Raw genomic sequence first — 17072 nt, forward strand, 5'->3', positions numbered from 1 at the left:
AGCACACCTTAAGAAACTCGATGTTGGTATACTTCCAAGAGTGATCTGAGATGATTCTTGTGTCCTCCTTAAAAGAGGGAAAACACATAAATATATATTTGATAAGGTCTCACTGTACATGCTTTCCTCTCAAATCACGGAAATAAAAACAAAAATATGTGTGTAGATGTGTGTGGGAGGGCATAAAACAAGGACACATCAGAAAGAAAACAAACGAAAAAATCAGGTTGGAAACATTATCAAAGCTTGACAGTCAAGGTAAGGAAACCATCATTCTTAGCAAACTATCACAAGAACAGAAAACCAAACACCGCATGTTCTCACTCATAGGTGGGAACTGAACAATGAGATCACTTGGACTCGGGAAGGGGAACATCACACACCGGGGCCTATCATGGGGAGGGGGGAGGGTTGAGGGATTGCATTGGGATTTATACCTGATATAAATGACGAGTTGATGGGTGCAGCACACCAACATGGCACAAGCATACATATGTAACAAACCTGCACGTTATGCACATGTACCCTACAACTTAAAGTATAAGAATAATAAATAAATTTAAAAAAAAATTTTTTTAAAGTCATTTATATTAACAAAAATTAAATGTAGAAAAAGACGTTAAATGTGAGTCATGAATCTTCGGTAGTACCACAGCATTGAAATATAGTAATCAAAAATTGTCAGAATTACAGAGAATAAGAGATTTTTAGAAACACAATGAATTAGAAAAATTTAATATACCAGTCTCAGCTTTTGACGGAAGCAGCAGCAAAGCATATATATATATATATATACACACACACACACGATATATTGAGGTTTCAAATATAATGCATGGCTGTATATAGAATAGTTTTTCACATACCCAGAGGCCACCTTATTTTCCAGAGATTATGGAACATTTACCAAAATTGGTTTCATTCTGTGGCAATAAGGCCAGCATAAATTCTCAAAGGTAGATATTATATACCACTTTCTTTAATACAACTCAATAAAGGTAGAATTAAACAATAAAAAAATTTACACTTACCAAAGGAAACTGTTTTTAAAAAAGGAAAATCAAAACTATAACTTAAGCTTTTTAGAAATAATATTATTACTATAATATAGAAAAAGGCTAAATCTAAATAGAAATTTACACCTTTAAATTCGATCAATATCTTAAAAGAAATGAAAGAAAATATACTTAACTTTTAACTTTAAGCTTTAGAAAGAAAACATTAAAGTACATTTGATGAAAATCTATGAGAAAATAACTAGCCCAGCTGTTTAGGAGGCCAAGGTGGGTGGATCACCTGAGGTTAGGAGTTCGAAAACAGCCTGGCCAATATGGTAAAACCCCATCTCTACTAAAAATACAACAATGAGCTGGGCATGGTGGCAGGTGCCTGTAATCCCAGCTACTTGAAGGCTGAGGCAGGAAAATCGTTTGAACCCAGGAGGTGGAGGTTGCAGTGAGCTGAGATCTCGCCATTGCATGCCAGAATGGGTGACAAGAGCAAAACTATCCCAAGTAATAATAATAATAATTAATTAACCACAAAGATACATTAAAACAAACAAAAGCAAAAATTGATGAGTTTAAGAGACGATTTTGGAGTGTGGTACAGGGGATCTTAAGCCTGGTATATCAAGAAAAGAGCACAAGAAAAGAAAGGAAAATTCAAGACAAAAATATGACAACACATTTGAGTATTTACATATTTTCCTACCTATTTATCTGGATATATATTACACAGGCAGGCATGTATGTATGCATGTATATATATAAATTATGTATTATAAGAACATGGAAAATTTAAATAAAAGAGAACAAGTGGTAGAAAAATAAAATTACCAAAACTTTTCTAAAAAGAAAAAAATCTTGAAAAAAATGACATTAGGAAAAACAGAAATAAATGTTGAAGAATTGCTTCTAAAATTAGTCACTGTGTTTAAATGGCTTTATAAGTGATAACCATCTAATGTTTAAGGCAGAAATAACTACTGCCTTCCATTGCCTCTCCAATAAAAAATGCAGAAAATTGTAAAACTCTCCATTTCATTTTATAAAGCAAAAATAACCATTACACCAAAATTTTACAGATGTACTGGAAAAGATTTAAAAGGTTTAATGAAATGTTAGTAAATTAAATTTACTAGCACATTAAAATAATAAAATGGTGGGTTATGAGGTCAGCCAACCTATTTAAAGCTTGAGTTTGGCATTTACACTGCTTTGTGAACTTATACAACCTAACTTCAATGACTCTTCATTTCCCAACTGTAAAATATTAATAGTACTGATCTCAGAGGACTGTGGTGAGGATTGAAAAAGATGATATACACCAAGTATTCAGTTATATTTATTGAGCGTCTACCTTTTCTTATTTTATTGTTAGCTTTTCAGAGAAATTTATTTGAGGAATAGAAGAAAGACTTAATATTACATGTGTACTAATATAGTTTATTGCATCAGCAGATCGAAGGATAAAAATTGTGTGATCACTTTGGTATATTCTAAAACAGCGTTATTAAAATTTAATATGCGCTCTTCAAAATCACTGAATTCCAAAAATAAGAGATGAACAAGGGGCATTTGACAAATTTAAAATTTATTCATGGAACTGAAAAATATAGAAAAATGCCTCTTAATCAACTTTTGGTTTGGAAATAAAGTCATTAAGTCAGCATTTCAACACTTCTCTTCCAAGAAACTATCTAAAAACAACAAAGCAAACATGCACATTCCATTTTCAGCTAAATGAAGAGACAGCTAAAACCTCAAATCTTAAGACGTGTCAAAGGATTGCCAAAAGCAATGGAGAGAATGCAAAAAAAATGTGTAGAGAAGGAATGGAGCAAGATTATGGCCTCAGAGAGTTAATTGCTCAAAGTACACCCCTGAAGCTGAGGATTGGAATGCGTTTGAATTCTTGGTTGACAGCAGTCCAAAGAGGCATGTGGGCTGGTAGCAGAGTTGTCCCCAAATGAGGCTACTATGAAACAGCCAGACACAACAGCACCTACTTAGAAACTCATCAGATGAGCAAACCATAAGTTCAGAAATTAATCTATATTTTTGGAAGCAGAGACAAAAGATGTTACATTCTGAATTATCTGTCTCCTGATATCATATCCTTAATATGGGAGAAACTAAATCTAAAACAAATCTCAGATCATAGGGAAAATACTGGCCAATCTTCATGATCCCTCCTCAACAGAAACTCTATTAAATAGCTGGTCCAGGAAAAATTTGCTTGTTTCAAATATGAATAATCAAACAAAATGAGCAGTCCCTAAATATGTACAAGATATTCTACAGAAACAGGAGGAATGAAATGATATGAAGAAATGGCTGACCAATAAAAGACGTCAGAAAATGTGACCCTGAATTCACCACAAATGTTAAAACTATTATGCGGCAATCAAGTGTCTGACATGTAAGCACAAAGCAGAGTTGAAGGAGCTCAGAGACAATATGTCAAGACCATAGAAAATGAAATGCAAGCTGGAAAAATTCAGGAAAAAGTGAAATAGAAATGTAAAAATGTATTAAATTAAGGTAGAATCAGGAGAAACACTGGAGCTCTGCTAAATATAACTAGGGAATGGGGATATTAAAAAACCGTCAAGTAGAAATAAAGAGAAGGTAACAATAATTTGAGAAACAGTTCTAATTTCCATTAACAGCAGGCTCAGTTATTCAAATCAACTCTCCCACTGAAAATGTCTAAGCATGATGTCTAAAATAAAGTTTAAAACAAAAAGCAGTAAAATATCAATATTAAAAGAAAATGGAAAGTCCCAAGCCAAGTTTTTAGCAAGATAAGTAAGTGCAGTATCAGAGCAGTAAAGCTGCTCCTGCTTGGAGGTCATCTTTTTATACCACAACATGGTTCTGGTTCTGTGGCTTCAATCCCTGAATTAGAGAAAAAACAGGCCAACACACAAGGCCCATTATACTTGGAATCCTCCTATGCTGAGCCAGGGCCCCAAGTGCAACTCAGAACAAGGGCAAGGCAGATCTAGAACCCTCTCTCCTTCCCCTCACTACCACTACTCACTTCAAATACTATAAAAGATGGAAAGAACTGACGTGGTGCTAAGCCGAACCAGAAAGTAAACAGAAAGGATATGGGACAGAAGTTATGCCTTCCCTCAGGTACAGAGCCTGAATAGTCCAGGCAGTCCTGATTGGGAGTGCCTATGGAAGTAGAAGAAGCCTCTTGGAGGAAGGAAATGTATTCTAGACTTCAGGATAATTCACAAATAATTTTCCAAGGACAATGATAAGCAAGCAGTCAGAAGTTATAAGACATACAAGTAACAATACAGTGAGAACAGAAACCACAGATGGCAGCAATCACCTTTCTTAGTCCACATTAAGCCACTCTCAGTTGAGTTTCACTGACAGAGAGAGAGATAGAGAGAGAGAGAGAGAGAGAGAGAGAAGAGAGAGAGCAAGAGAGAGTGAGCAAGCCAGTGCACACAAGTTGACCAACTATTACTGCCCTTGAAAGCTCTACACCACAAATTTTAGAGCGAATTTCTATTACATAGTTCTACTTACATAGGAAAATCTTAAAAAAAAAAAAACTTTTCTGATTTTTTAATGTAACTTTTTATTATATGTTGACAAAATATTATTGTGTGCACTTATGGGGCACAAAGTGATATTATGATTCCTTAATACAACGTGGAAATGATTAAATCTAGTTACTCAACATCTCCATCACCTCAAATATTTGACATTTTAGACATTCAGAAAATTTGAAATTTACTCTCTTGGAAATTTTGAAATGTACAGTACTCATTTATTAGCTATAGTCACCACACTGTGCAATAGATCTCAAAAAATGACCTAACTGATGATAGTGAAAGCTTTGCACCCTTTCACTATCATCTCTTCATTCCTCCGACCCCAAATTCTGATAACCACCATTCTACTCTTGCTTCTGTGAGTTCAATTGTTTTAGATCCTACATGTAAGTAAGAACACGTAGTATTTGTCTTTCTGTGTTTGGCTTATTTCAGTTAGCATAACGTCTAAAATTCTACCCGTGTGCATCTGAATAATTTTTAATGAAATAAACAAAACTTTGAAATCAAAAGTTCAGAAATATTAGATGAAATCAATCTATATCCCAATCTAACTTATAAATATCATTTTAAAATTCTAAATCAATACATAAAATTATAAATACAATATTAACTGACAAAATCCAGAAATACATTCAAATAATTATACATCATGGCAAAGTGGAGCTTATTCCAGGAATGAAAGTGCAGGTAAACTTTAGAATATTAATTAAAATGTCTAACATATATAAAAAGAATTGTATTTATCTTCATAGATGCTAGAAAATGTTTTAACAAAATAAAAATGTATTTCTTTAAAAATCAAAAATTCTTTATTAAGGTAAGAATAAATGGTAACTGTCTAATATCATGACATGTGCTATCTCACAATGTAAGGAAGCACTTGAAGCGTTCTCAGTCAGAATCACAAATAAAACAAAGGTGTGTATAGTCACTATTATTATTTAACATTGTTCTGGAGGATTGGAAATGCAATTAGGAAACAGAACACAACAACAACTAAAGAGAAAAAAATTGTAAAGGAGTCAAAATTACCATTATTTGCAGATGGTATTATTACAAACAATGACATTATATTTCCAGTTATGCAAATTAACAGGAGAGCAATTACAGAAAATAATAGAATTTAATAAGGAGTTCAGTATACACAATTAATATAAGGAATCAATAGTCTTAATATATACAAACAAGTTAGAAGTTATAATGAGGAATAAATCTCATTAAAAATTGCAATTCTTCTTCCCTCCTTCTAAAAAAAGATATACCACCTAGAAATATAAGAAATATCAGGATCTATATGAAGCAAATTTGAAGGGTCTTGAAGAATAAAGAGGGTGTAAGCTAATTGAAAGAGATGCCATGTTCTTGGTTAGAAAAGCTCAATATTGTAGATTCAAACCTGTCAAAAGTAATATATAAATTTAACCAAATCCTAAAACAGAAACAAAACTCACTGAACTTCATAAGAGGATACCAGAAAAACTAATTCTAAAATTCAAACAAAAAAATAAAGAAGAATATACAGGAAAATTCTCGCCAATAAAAAGCAAAAAACAAAAAAACAGTAATAACGGAGACCAGCTCTATACAGTATAAAAGCAAATCTTAAATATGCCTAATTAAAATCCTGTGTTACTGGCACATCAATAAAGAGTTTGATAGCACTCTAGTCAATGTATTAGTTACTGAAGAAATGCTAATTGAAACTCACAGATACTTTTTCAACAATTAGTGATTATTCAGATAAAGGTATTAGTCAAAGTTGGCAAGGGTTTGGGAAATTAGGAAGTCTCATACACTGTGTGTATTGATACAAACTAATTTCTTATAACCTACCTAACACTTTAAACAAACATGAACTATTGAATCTCAGTACTTCTTTTTCTTTTTCTTTAAAAAAATGGCTTAAGAACTAAATAGAGATATATACAAATGTACTGAAATACTCAAGGCACCGTTATATAAAGTGGCAACCAATGAATCCAATCAAAACATTCAACAAAGGAAATAGGTGAAATAAATTTTAACACTTCCATAAAATGAAATATCTGTCACATTTATGGAAGCAACTGAATATAAATTTTTAAAAGACAGAAATTCAATTGAAAACGTGCAAAGGGTATGAAATAGCAATTTGTAGATAAGGCACCACAGATGGATAAACAGAATATAAAGATTTTCGTAAACTCACTGTCACTGAGAAATGCAAATTAGAATGATATCCCATTTGACACTCATTAGATTTCAAAAAGTTTCAAAACTTGGATCATTCCTAGAGTTAGTGAAATGGACATCCTTCAGCATTGCTTATGAGACACTTAAGTGGCACATGTGTCAAAAAAAAATCTAGCATTACTTATAGAAATTCAGCTGTGTATGCCCTATGACTGGGAAATCACACTCTAAGTACAGAGCCCAGTGAGATTCTTTTTCTTTTGTCACCCTGCTGTTCCATAGGTCTCAAAACTTATTTCTCCTATTTTTATTTTATTTTATTTTTTATTAATATTATTATTATACTTTAAATTCTGGGATACATGGCCAGAACGTGCAGGTTTGTTACATAGGTATACACGTGCCATGGTGGTTTGCTGCAGTCATCAACTCGTCATCTACATTAGGTATTTCTCCTAATCCTATCCCTCCCCTAACCCTGCATCCCGACAGGCCCCAGTGTGTGATATTCCCCTCCTTATGTTCATGTGTTCTCATTGTTCAACTCCCACTCATGAGGGAGAATACATGGTGTTTGATTTTCTGTTCCTGTGTTACTTTGCTGAGAATGATGGTTTCCAGCTTCATCCATGTCCCTGCAAAGGACATGAACTCATCCTTTTTTATGGCTGCATAGTATTCCATGGTATATATGTGCCACATTTTCTTTATCCAGTCTATCATTGATGGGCATTTGGGTTGGTTCCAAGTCTTTGCTATTATGAACAGTGCTGCAATAAACATACATATGCATGTGTCTTTATACTAGAATGATTTATAATCCTTTGAGTATATACCCAGGAATGGGACTGCTGGGTCGCATGGTATTTCTGGTTCTAGATCCTTGAGGAATCACCACACTGTCTTCCACAATGGTTGAACTAATTTACACTCCCACCAACAGTGTAAAAGCATTCCTATTTCTCCACATTCTCTCCAGCACCTGTTTGCTGATTTGTTAATGATCGTCATTCTAACTGGTATGAGATGGTATCTCACTGTGGTTTTGATTTGCATTTCTCTAATGACCATTGATTATGACCTTTTTTCATATGTTTGTTGGCCACATAAATGTCTTCTTTTGAGAAGTGTCTGTTCATATCCTTTGGCTACTTTTTGATGGGGTTTTTTTTTTTTCTTGTAAATTTGTTTAAGTTCCTTGTAAATTCTGGATATTAGCCTTTTGTCAGATGGATAGATTGCAAAAATTTTCTCCCATTCTGTAGGTTGCCTGTTCATACTGATGATAGTTTCTTTTGCTGTGCAGAAGCTCTTTAGTTTAATTGGATCCCATTTGTCAAGTTTGGCTTTTGTTACCATTGCTTTTGGTGTTTTAGTCATGAGGCCTTTGCCCATGCCTATGTCCTGAATGATATTGCCTAGGTTTTCTTCTAGGATCTTTATGGTTTTAGGTCATACATTTAAGTCTTTAATTCACCTTGAGTTAATTTTTGTATAAGGTATAAGGAAGGGGTCCAGTTTCATTTTCCCACATATGGCTAGCCAGTTTTCCCAACATCATTTAATAAATAGGGAATCCTTTCCCCATTGCTTGTTTTTGTCAGGTTTGTCGAAGATTGTATGGTTGTAGATGTGTGACATTATTTCTGAGGCTTCTGTTCTGTTCCATTGGTTTATATATATGTTTTGGTACCAGTACTATGCTGTTTTGGTTACTGTCACCTTGTAGTATAGTTTGAAGTCAGGTAGCGTGATGCCTCCCACCTTGTTCTTTTAGCTTAGGATTGTCTTGGCTATATGGGCTTTTTCTTATTTCATATGAAATTTAAAGTAGTTTTTTCTAATTCTGTGAAGAAAGTCAATGGTAGCTTGATTGGGGATAGCATTGAATCTATATGTTACTTTGGGCAGTATGGCCCAATATCATTTTCATGATACTGACTTTTGATATTTCATGATACTGATTTTCATGATATTGATTCTATTGATTTATGATATTGATTCTGAGGTCCAATATCATATTCATGATATTGAGTCTTCCTATCCATGAGCATGGGATGTTTTTTTTTCCCATTTGTTTGTGTCCTCTCTTATTTCCTTGAGCAGCGGTTTGTAGTTCTCATTGAAGAAGTCCTTCACATCCCTTGTCAATTGTATTCCTAGGTATTTTATTCTCTTTGTAGCAATTGTGAATGGGAATTCACTCATGATTTGGCTGGCCCAGAGAGATTCTTACTCAGATTCATAGGGCAACATGTTCAGAGATATCCCTCACAGCATTGTTTACAACTATGAAATATCTACCAATTAAATAAGGGTGATAAATAATCACTATGGATACTATGAAACAGTTTTAAAAAATCATAAATCCAGGCCAGGGGCAGTGGCTCATGCCTGTAATCCCAGCACTCTGGGAGACCGAGGCAGACAGATTAAGTGATGTCAGGAGTTTGGGACTAGCTTGGCCAACATGGTGAACTCCCATCTCTACTAAAAATACAAAAAATTAGCCAGGTGTGGTGGCATGTGCCTGTAGTCCCAGTTACTCAGGAGGCTGAGGCAGAAGAATCTCTTGATCCCAGGCAACGGAGGTTGCAGTGAGCTGAGATCATATCACTGCACTCCAGTCTGGGTGACAGAGTGAGACTCCTTCTCAAAAAAAAAAAAAAAATCTAAAAAATACAGTATGGGTAAAAATTATTAGAAGTGAGCCCCATCATTACTATATTATGATTTAAATAATTTGGAAAACATGAAATTAAAATTTTTAATCTATATAACATTTATTTATATAAATATCCATATATCTAGGGTCATGTATCAGACATGTGAGAATAAGTGTCTATAAAGGTGGGTGTGGGAGGAATGAGGTAGAATAGGAGTGGGGACCAGGAATGAGCAGGACCCTACAAATTTTGAAAGTAGGAATGCACCCTGAATTCTCTGCACCAGAGGCTCAAAGAAAATAGAGAAAACTGTGATGCAGAAGATAATTTAATGCCATTAGAACATGTGCATAATTCAGGTGAGTAAAAATAAAAAAATTACTGCATATATCAATTTTGTTTAAGATATATTATGATCAAGAACAGATCAAAAAAGTAATACAATGTTCAAGACAATGTTATTTCTAAGTTGTGAGTGATTTTGATTTCTTTCTTTCTAGTTTTCAGATTTTTCACTTTCTACTAAATCCTCTGACTAATTTCATAATAAAAATAGAAACTGTTACAGGAAAAATTCTGAAAGGGCAGAGAACTAGAAAAAACACTCAGTTTCAAATCCTAGCTCTCTTGCTTACTAGCCATATAATTGGAGACTTCACATTTTTTAAACTTCAGTCATTGCATCTAAACAAAATGGTTGCAGTAATGCATTCGTAACATCTCAGGATTATTGTAAGGATTACCCAAGGTAACACATTTGTAACTCATAAAGTTAAAGGCATACAGGTTCCCCCCCCAAAAGTTAAACTTTGAGACTGTATACACTTCAGAATCCATATTTTTGTTTTAGAGACATAATGACATAGAAATAACATATATGTCATCTCAAAAAAGATCAAAGGAATGAGTTTGCAATCACATATTTCTTCAGTGAAATATTAATATTTGCACCAAGAGAACTAAGTAAATGATAGCCCTAGGTCAGTTGAGATTAGGAGATTGTTAATATATTAGTTCAAGCTGTGCCAGATTTTGTCACCAGGTAAATCACAAAACCACTTAATTTTTGGAACTTTTTTTAGTATCAGATTTACAGATAAGGGATTCAGACTAATAGTCTTACTGGTATATCTATGTGAAATTAAAATAGATTCACTCATAAATTTATCCTCTGTATTAGTCTGTTTTTACACTGCTGTAAAGAACTTCCTTGAGACTAGATTATTTATAAAGGAAAGAAGTTTAATTGACTCACCGGTGTGGCTGGGGAGGCCTCAGGAAACTTACAATCATGGCGGATGCGAGCAAGCACCTTCTTCACAAGATGGCAGGCAAGAGAGAAGTGTGAAGGAAGAACTTTCAAACATTTATAAAACTATCAGATCTCATGAGACTCACTCACTATCACAAGAACAGAATGGAGGAAATCGCCCCCATGATCTAATTACCTTTCTTTTTCAACATGTGTGGATTACAGAGCCCTCCCTCAATTATGAACTGACATGAGATTTGGGTGGGGACATAGTGCCAAACCATATCACCTTCCCACAAATTTACCTAGCAGTAAACAAACATAGATGTTTCAAGAACATTGAGAATGGAGTTTATTCAGAATTGGAGATTGACAAATGTATTGGGCAGATGTTAAGGCTACGAAAACTGTGTTGGTTTATAAAAGAGGTTTAGTTGAATAGAGAGGCATGAGAACCCAGACAAGAAAGGTTTGAGGCCTTGAGATTGTGGTGAGGGTCAAGATCAGGCTTATTTGGGATGAAGAGAAATAAGAAGATGTTGCTGAAGGGGACTTTTCAGAGTTCCAAGCCTTGGATGGACATAAAAACCAAGGAATTTTATTCTAGGCTTGCCACTGTAACCCATGTTCACAAGCTCCCCTGGTCATGCTTAATTGTGCATTTATCCTCCCAAAAGTGAATCCTGGCTCCTCTGTTGAGCAATATTGTCAACTGTCACAGCTGCCAAGCCAACAGATGGTGTGGGCCTGTGTCACCAGCAGTTTCTAAATGTAAAAATATAGTCATTTAGATGTTTTCTGTGTACACCCATTTCCTCATTAATCTCCTAACTGCAGCTGCAAATGGATAATTTCCATGTAAAACGTAGTGGCATTCTGGCCACCTTCATTCACATACTTTCAGGCCACCTGCCCTGTCTTCAGTACTATAATAGAATTGAGGTGTGCAAAGAACATAGAATTTTTTTCTGATTATTTAGTAAAATCCATGTTTTATCTATCCATCTATACTTAAACCTCTTTGAAGAGAAGGCCCCTTTCTTTTAATTTTTTAAACTTGGATAACATAGGGCAGCTCTTAACACCTAAGAGTTAATGAATGTTTCTTAAATTGATTTTAAGTCAAATCTAATTTGGAAGAAGTGGCTCACAGCAAAAAAAAAAAAAGCACACACACACATACACACATAGTAAAAACAGAAGCAAACTGAAAGAATGACTCTACAAAGCATAAAGCCAAATATAAATGGTTATGAATTATTCCCTGCTTTTGTTTTGTAATCACTACTAGAAAGAACAATGGAAAGTTATTCATTTGTCAATTACCTCCCACCTTGAGGCTAGCATGAGTCACAAATTAGAATCTGTGCCAGTGATACCTTCCTTCTCCAACCCATCTTAAAAGTTCTGACCAAATGAATCTCCCTAAAGCACATATCCAATTTCTCCAGTTTAAAACTATAAAGACTTTCTATTATCCACTGAAAAGAATTCCAAAGGTCCTCGGCCTAGCAATTTTTTCTTATCCAGTCCCAAATGGCCCTTGCAACACCATCTTACGTTACTCTTTTAGTTGAAACCAGGGCACCATCAAAATAAATGCTTAAAAATATCCCTATTACCTTGTACATGCATTGATATTTTCCATGCAGTTTGTCAACAAAAGACCTCATTTGTTTTCCCTCACTTTGGGGTTGTTTGCCTCAAGGAAATAACCGATACTGAGCAAGATAACTGAAGGATAAAATAGAAAGAGAATATTAAGTCAAAGATTGTACTTAAAGTAAACCACTGAAAATATTACTAAGTAGCTGTTAACAGCAACCAATATATATGGTAGCATAAAGAAATTCATTGGCCGGGCGCGGTGGCTCAAGCCTGTAATCCCAGCACTTTGGGAGGCCGAGGCGGGTGGATCACGAGGTCAGGAGATCGAGACTATCCTGGCTAACATGGTGAAACCCCGTCTCTACTAAAAATACAAAAAGCTAGCCGGGCGTGGCGGCGGGCACCTGTAGTCTCAGCTACTTGGGAGGCTGAGGCGGGAGAATGGCGTGAACCCGGGAGGCGGAGCTTGCAGTGAGCCGGGATCACGCCACTGCACTCCAGCCTGGGAGACACAGCGAGACTCCGTCTCAAAAAAAAAAAAAAAAAAAAAAAAAAAAAAAAAAAAAAGAAATTCATTTGGGGTATTTTGTACAGGTACTACAAACTAAAACCAAACTACCACAATAACAGTTATAACATATAATCTTACAGCTCTTACTCTGCCCTTTGACAAGTGTTCAGGGACTTACATTCCAAAACTTCTGTAAGTCTTCAATTTGCTTACCCACAAAGGCACTTCAAATTGAACAAAATCCAAACAAACTCAGTATCATTCCATGTACGTGCATAAATTCCTGACTCTGAGTTTTCTATTTCAGTTATTGAAATCACAATCCAATCAGTTGCCATAACCAGAAACTTTCAAGTTGTCTTTCACCATCCTAATTCAAAGATTTTGGAGGTGGAGGCTTTTTTATTGTACATTGACAAATTATTCATATGTATATTTAAAATGTACAAAGTAATGTTATGAATTTTTTTTTTTTTTTTTTTGAGATGCAGTCTTGCTCTGTCACCCAGGCTGGAGTTCAGCGGCTCAATCTCGGCTTGCTGCAACCTCCATCTCCTGAATTCCAGCGATTTTCCTGCCTCAGCCTCCCAAGTAGCTGGGATTATAGACATGCGCCATCACTCCTGACTAAGTTTTGTATTTTTAGTAGAGATGAGATTTCACCATGTTGGCTAGGCTGGTCTTGAACTCCTGACCTCGTGATCTGTCCACCTCGGCTTCCCAAAGTGCTGGGATTATAGGCATGAGCCACCACGCCCAGCCATGATATTTGAATACAATGTAAAATGATTAAATCAAATGGATTAACACCTCCATCACCTAAAATATTTAATACCTTTTGTATTCAGAACATTTGAAATTTTCTCTTACTGATTTTGAAATGTGAAGTACTCAATTATTAGCTATATTCACCACAGTGTGCAATAGATTTTTAAAAATCAAATGTATTCCTTCTATGTAACTGAGGCTTTGTACCCTTTGACTATTATCTCCCCATTCCTCCTATCCCCCAATCTCTATAACCACCATTCTAATCTCTGCTTCTATAGTTCAATTGCTTTGGATTCCACATATAAGTGAGAACATGTGGTATTTGTCTTTCTGTGTTTGGCTTATTTCACTTAAGATGATAGTCTCTGATTTCATCTGTGTTGTTGCACATAACAGAATTTTTTCCTTTTTAAAGGATGAATAATATTTCATTCTATATATACTACACTTTCTCTAATCATTCATCCATTAATGGACATTTGGTGTGATTCTATAACTTGTTTATTGTGAATAGCGCTACAATGGACATGGGAATGCAAGCATCTCTTCAACACAGAGATTTCAAATCTTTTGGGTAAATACCCAGAAGTGGGATTGGTGGATCATATGGCAATTCCATTTTTAGCTTTTTGAGAAACTTCTATACTGTTTTTCACAATGGCTGCACTAATTTACATTCCCACCAACAGTGTATAAGGGTTCCCTTTTCTCCACACCCTCATCACCACTTGCTGTCTTTCACCATTTTGGTAATAGCCATTCCAACTGTTTAAGGTGATATCTCATGGTGGTTTTAATTTGTATCTCCCTAATAATTAGTGATGTTGAGGATGTTTTCTTGTATCTATTAGCCATTCATATGTCTTCTTTTGAAAATGTCTATGTAGGTCCCTTGCCCCTTTCTTAATCAGATCATTTGTTTTCTGTCTATATAGTTGTTTGAGTTCCTTATATATTTTGGACATTAATCCCTTATGAGATGTACAGATTGCAAATATTTTCTCCCAGTCTCTAGGTTCTCTCTTCATTCTGTTGTTTTCTTCATTATGCAGAAGCTTTTTCACTTTTTTACTTTTGTAATTCATTTGTCAATTTTTGCTTTTGTTGCCTGCACTTAAGGGGCCAAATTTAAAAAGCATTGCCTAGACCAATATTGTGTGGTTTTACTCCATGCTTTCTTCTAGCTGTTTTACACTTTCAGAATTTACGTTTAAATCTCTTATCCATTTTGCATCTTTCATGCATATGGAGTGAGATAAGGGTCTAATTTTATTCTTCTGTTTGTGAATATTCTGTTTCCCCAACACCACTTATTGAAGATATTGTCCTTTTGCCATTGTATATTCTTGTCACCCTTGTCAAAAATCAATTGACCATAGATGTGTGGGTTTATTTCTGGGTGCTCTATTCTGTACCATTGGTCAATGTGCTAATTTTTATGCCAATATCATACTAATTTTTATGCCAATATCATATGCTTCATAGTATAGTTTGAAATCAGATGGGAGGATAACTTCAGCTTTGTTTTATTGTTTTGTTTTGTTGGGATTTTTTTTTAAATTTTGTTGTTGTTTTGTTGTTTTTGTTCATGATTACCTTGGCTATTTGGGGGGCTTGGAGTTGTTTTGTGGTTTTGAATCAATTTTAGGAATATTTTTCCATATGAAAAATGACACTGGAATTTTGGTAGGCATTTCATTGACTCTGTAGATCATGCTAAGTAGTATGTATATTTTAACTTTATTAATTATTTCATGCCATGAACACTGGATATTTTTCCATTTATTTGTGTCTCTTTAACTTCTTTCATTAAGGTTTTATTATTTTCTATGTACAGGTCTTGGTCACTTCTTTAAGTTAGATTTATTCCTAAATTTTTTTTGTAGCTATTATAAATAGCATTGCTTTCTTGATTCTTTTTCAGAAAGTTTGTTGTGAATGTAAAGAAATGCTACTAATTTTTGCATGTTGATTTTGTACCTGCAGCTTTATTGAATTTGTTTATCAGTTCTAAGTATTTTTGTGAAATCTTTAGGGTTTTCTATATGTAAGGTCATGTTATCAGCAAATAATGACATTTTTACTTCTATACTTATTTAGATGCCTTTTTTTTTTTCTCTTCCCTCATTTTTCTGGCAAGGTCTTCCAACTGTGTTGAATAGTAGTGATGAGAGTGGGTACTCCTCTCTTGTTCTGAACCTTAGAGGATAGGGTTCCAATTCGTCATCATTAAGTATTAATATCATATTAGCTTTGGGCTTATTATACATGGCCTTTATTGTGTTGAATTATATCCCTTTTATACCTAATTTGTTAAATGTATTCATCATGAAAATCTGTTTAATTTTGTCAAATGCTTTTTCTGCATCTAATGAGATGATCATATGATTTTTGTCTTTCTGTTAATGTGGTATATTGCATTTATTGATTTACAAATGTTGATCCATTCTTGCATTGCAGAAAAAAATCTCACTTGATCGTGATGAATATCCTTTTAATGTGTTATTGAATTGGATTTTCTAATATTTTGTTGAGGATTTTTGCATCTGTTTACCAAGGATATTGGCCTGCAGTTTTCTGTTCTTGTGATTTTCTTATCCGGCTTTGGAATCAGAGTAATGCTAGCCTCATAAGAAAAGCTTGGAAGTATTTCCTCCTCTTTGACTTTTTGCGACAATGTATGGAGTATTGGTATTAGGTATTCTTTAAATGTTTGGTAGAATTCAGCAGTGAAGCCATCAGGTCCTGGGCTTTTCTTTGATAGAAGACATTTTCAATCTCTTTACTCACTATTAGTCTGTTCAAATTTTCTCTTTCTTCATGATTCCGTCTTAGTAGGTTGTATGTGTTTAGGAATTCATCTGTTTCTTCTAGATTATCCAGTTGATTGGAATATAATTGTTCATAGTAGTCTCTCATGATCCTTTGTATTTCTGAGCTGTCAGTTGTAATGTCTTCTTTTTCATTTCTGATTTTATATATTTGAGTCTTCTCTTTTATTCCTTAGTCTAGCCAAAGGTTTATCAATTTTTTTATCTTTAAAAAAAAACTAACTTTGTTTCATTAATCTTTTGTATTGTTTTTCTAGTCTCTATTTTATTTACTTCTGTTCTGATGTTTATTATTCCTTTCCTTCTGTTAATATTGGGCACAGTTTGTTCTTTTTTCTTTCCCTGAGTTCCTTGAGTGATGTTAAGTTGTATGTGTTTGTGATCATTTCTCTTTTTTGATGTAGATGTTTATTGCTATAAACTTTCCTCTTAAAACTGATTTTGCTGCATCTCATAAATTTTGGTATATTGTGTTCCCAATTTTTTGTCTCAATAAATTTTTAAATTTTCCTTTTAATTTCTCCATTTATCTATTGAATGTTTGAAAGCATACTGTTTAATTTCCTTATATTTGTGAATTTGCTAAAATTCCTCCTGTTACTGATTTCTGATTATATGCCATTGTAGTTGGAAAAGGTACTTGATATGATTTCCATTTTGTTAAATTTCCTAAGAC

Source organism: Macaca thibetana, chromosome 6 (genome assembly GCF_024542745.1).
Source record: "Macaca thibetana thibetana isolate TM-01 chromosome 6, ASM2454274v1, whole genome shotgun sequence".
NCBI classification, from domain to species: domain Eukaryota; kingdom Metazoa; phylum Chordata; class Mammalia; order Primates; family Cercopithecidae; genus Macaca; species Macaca thibetana.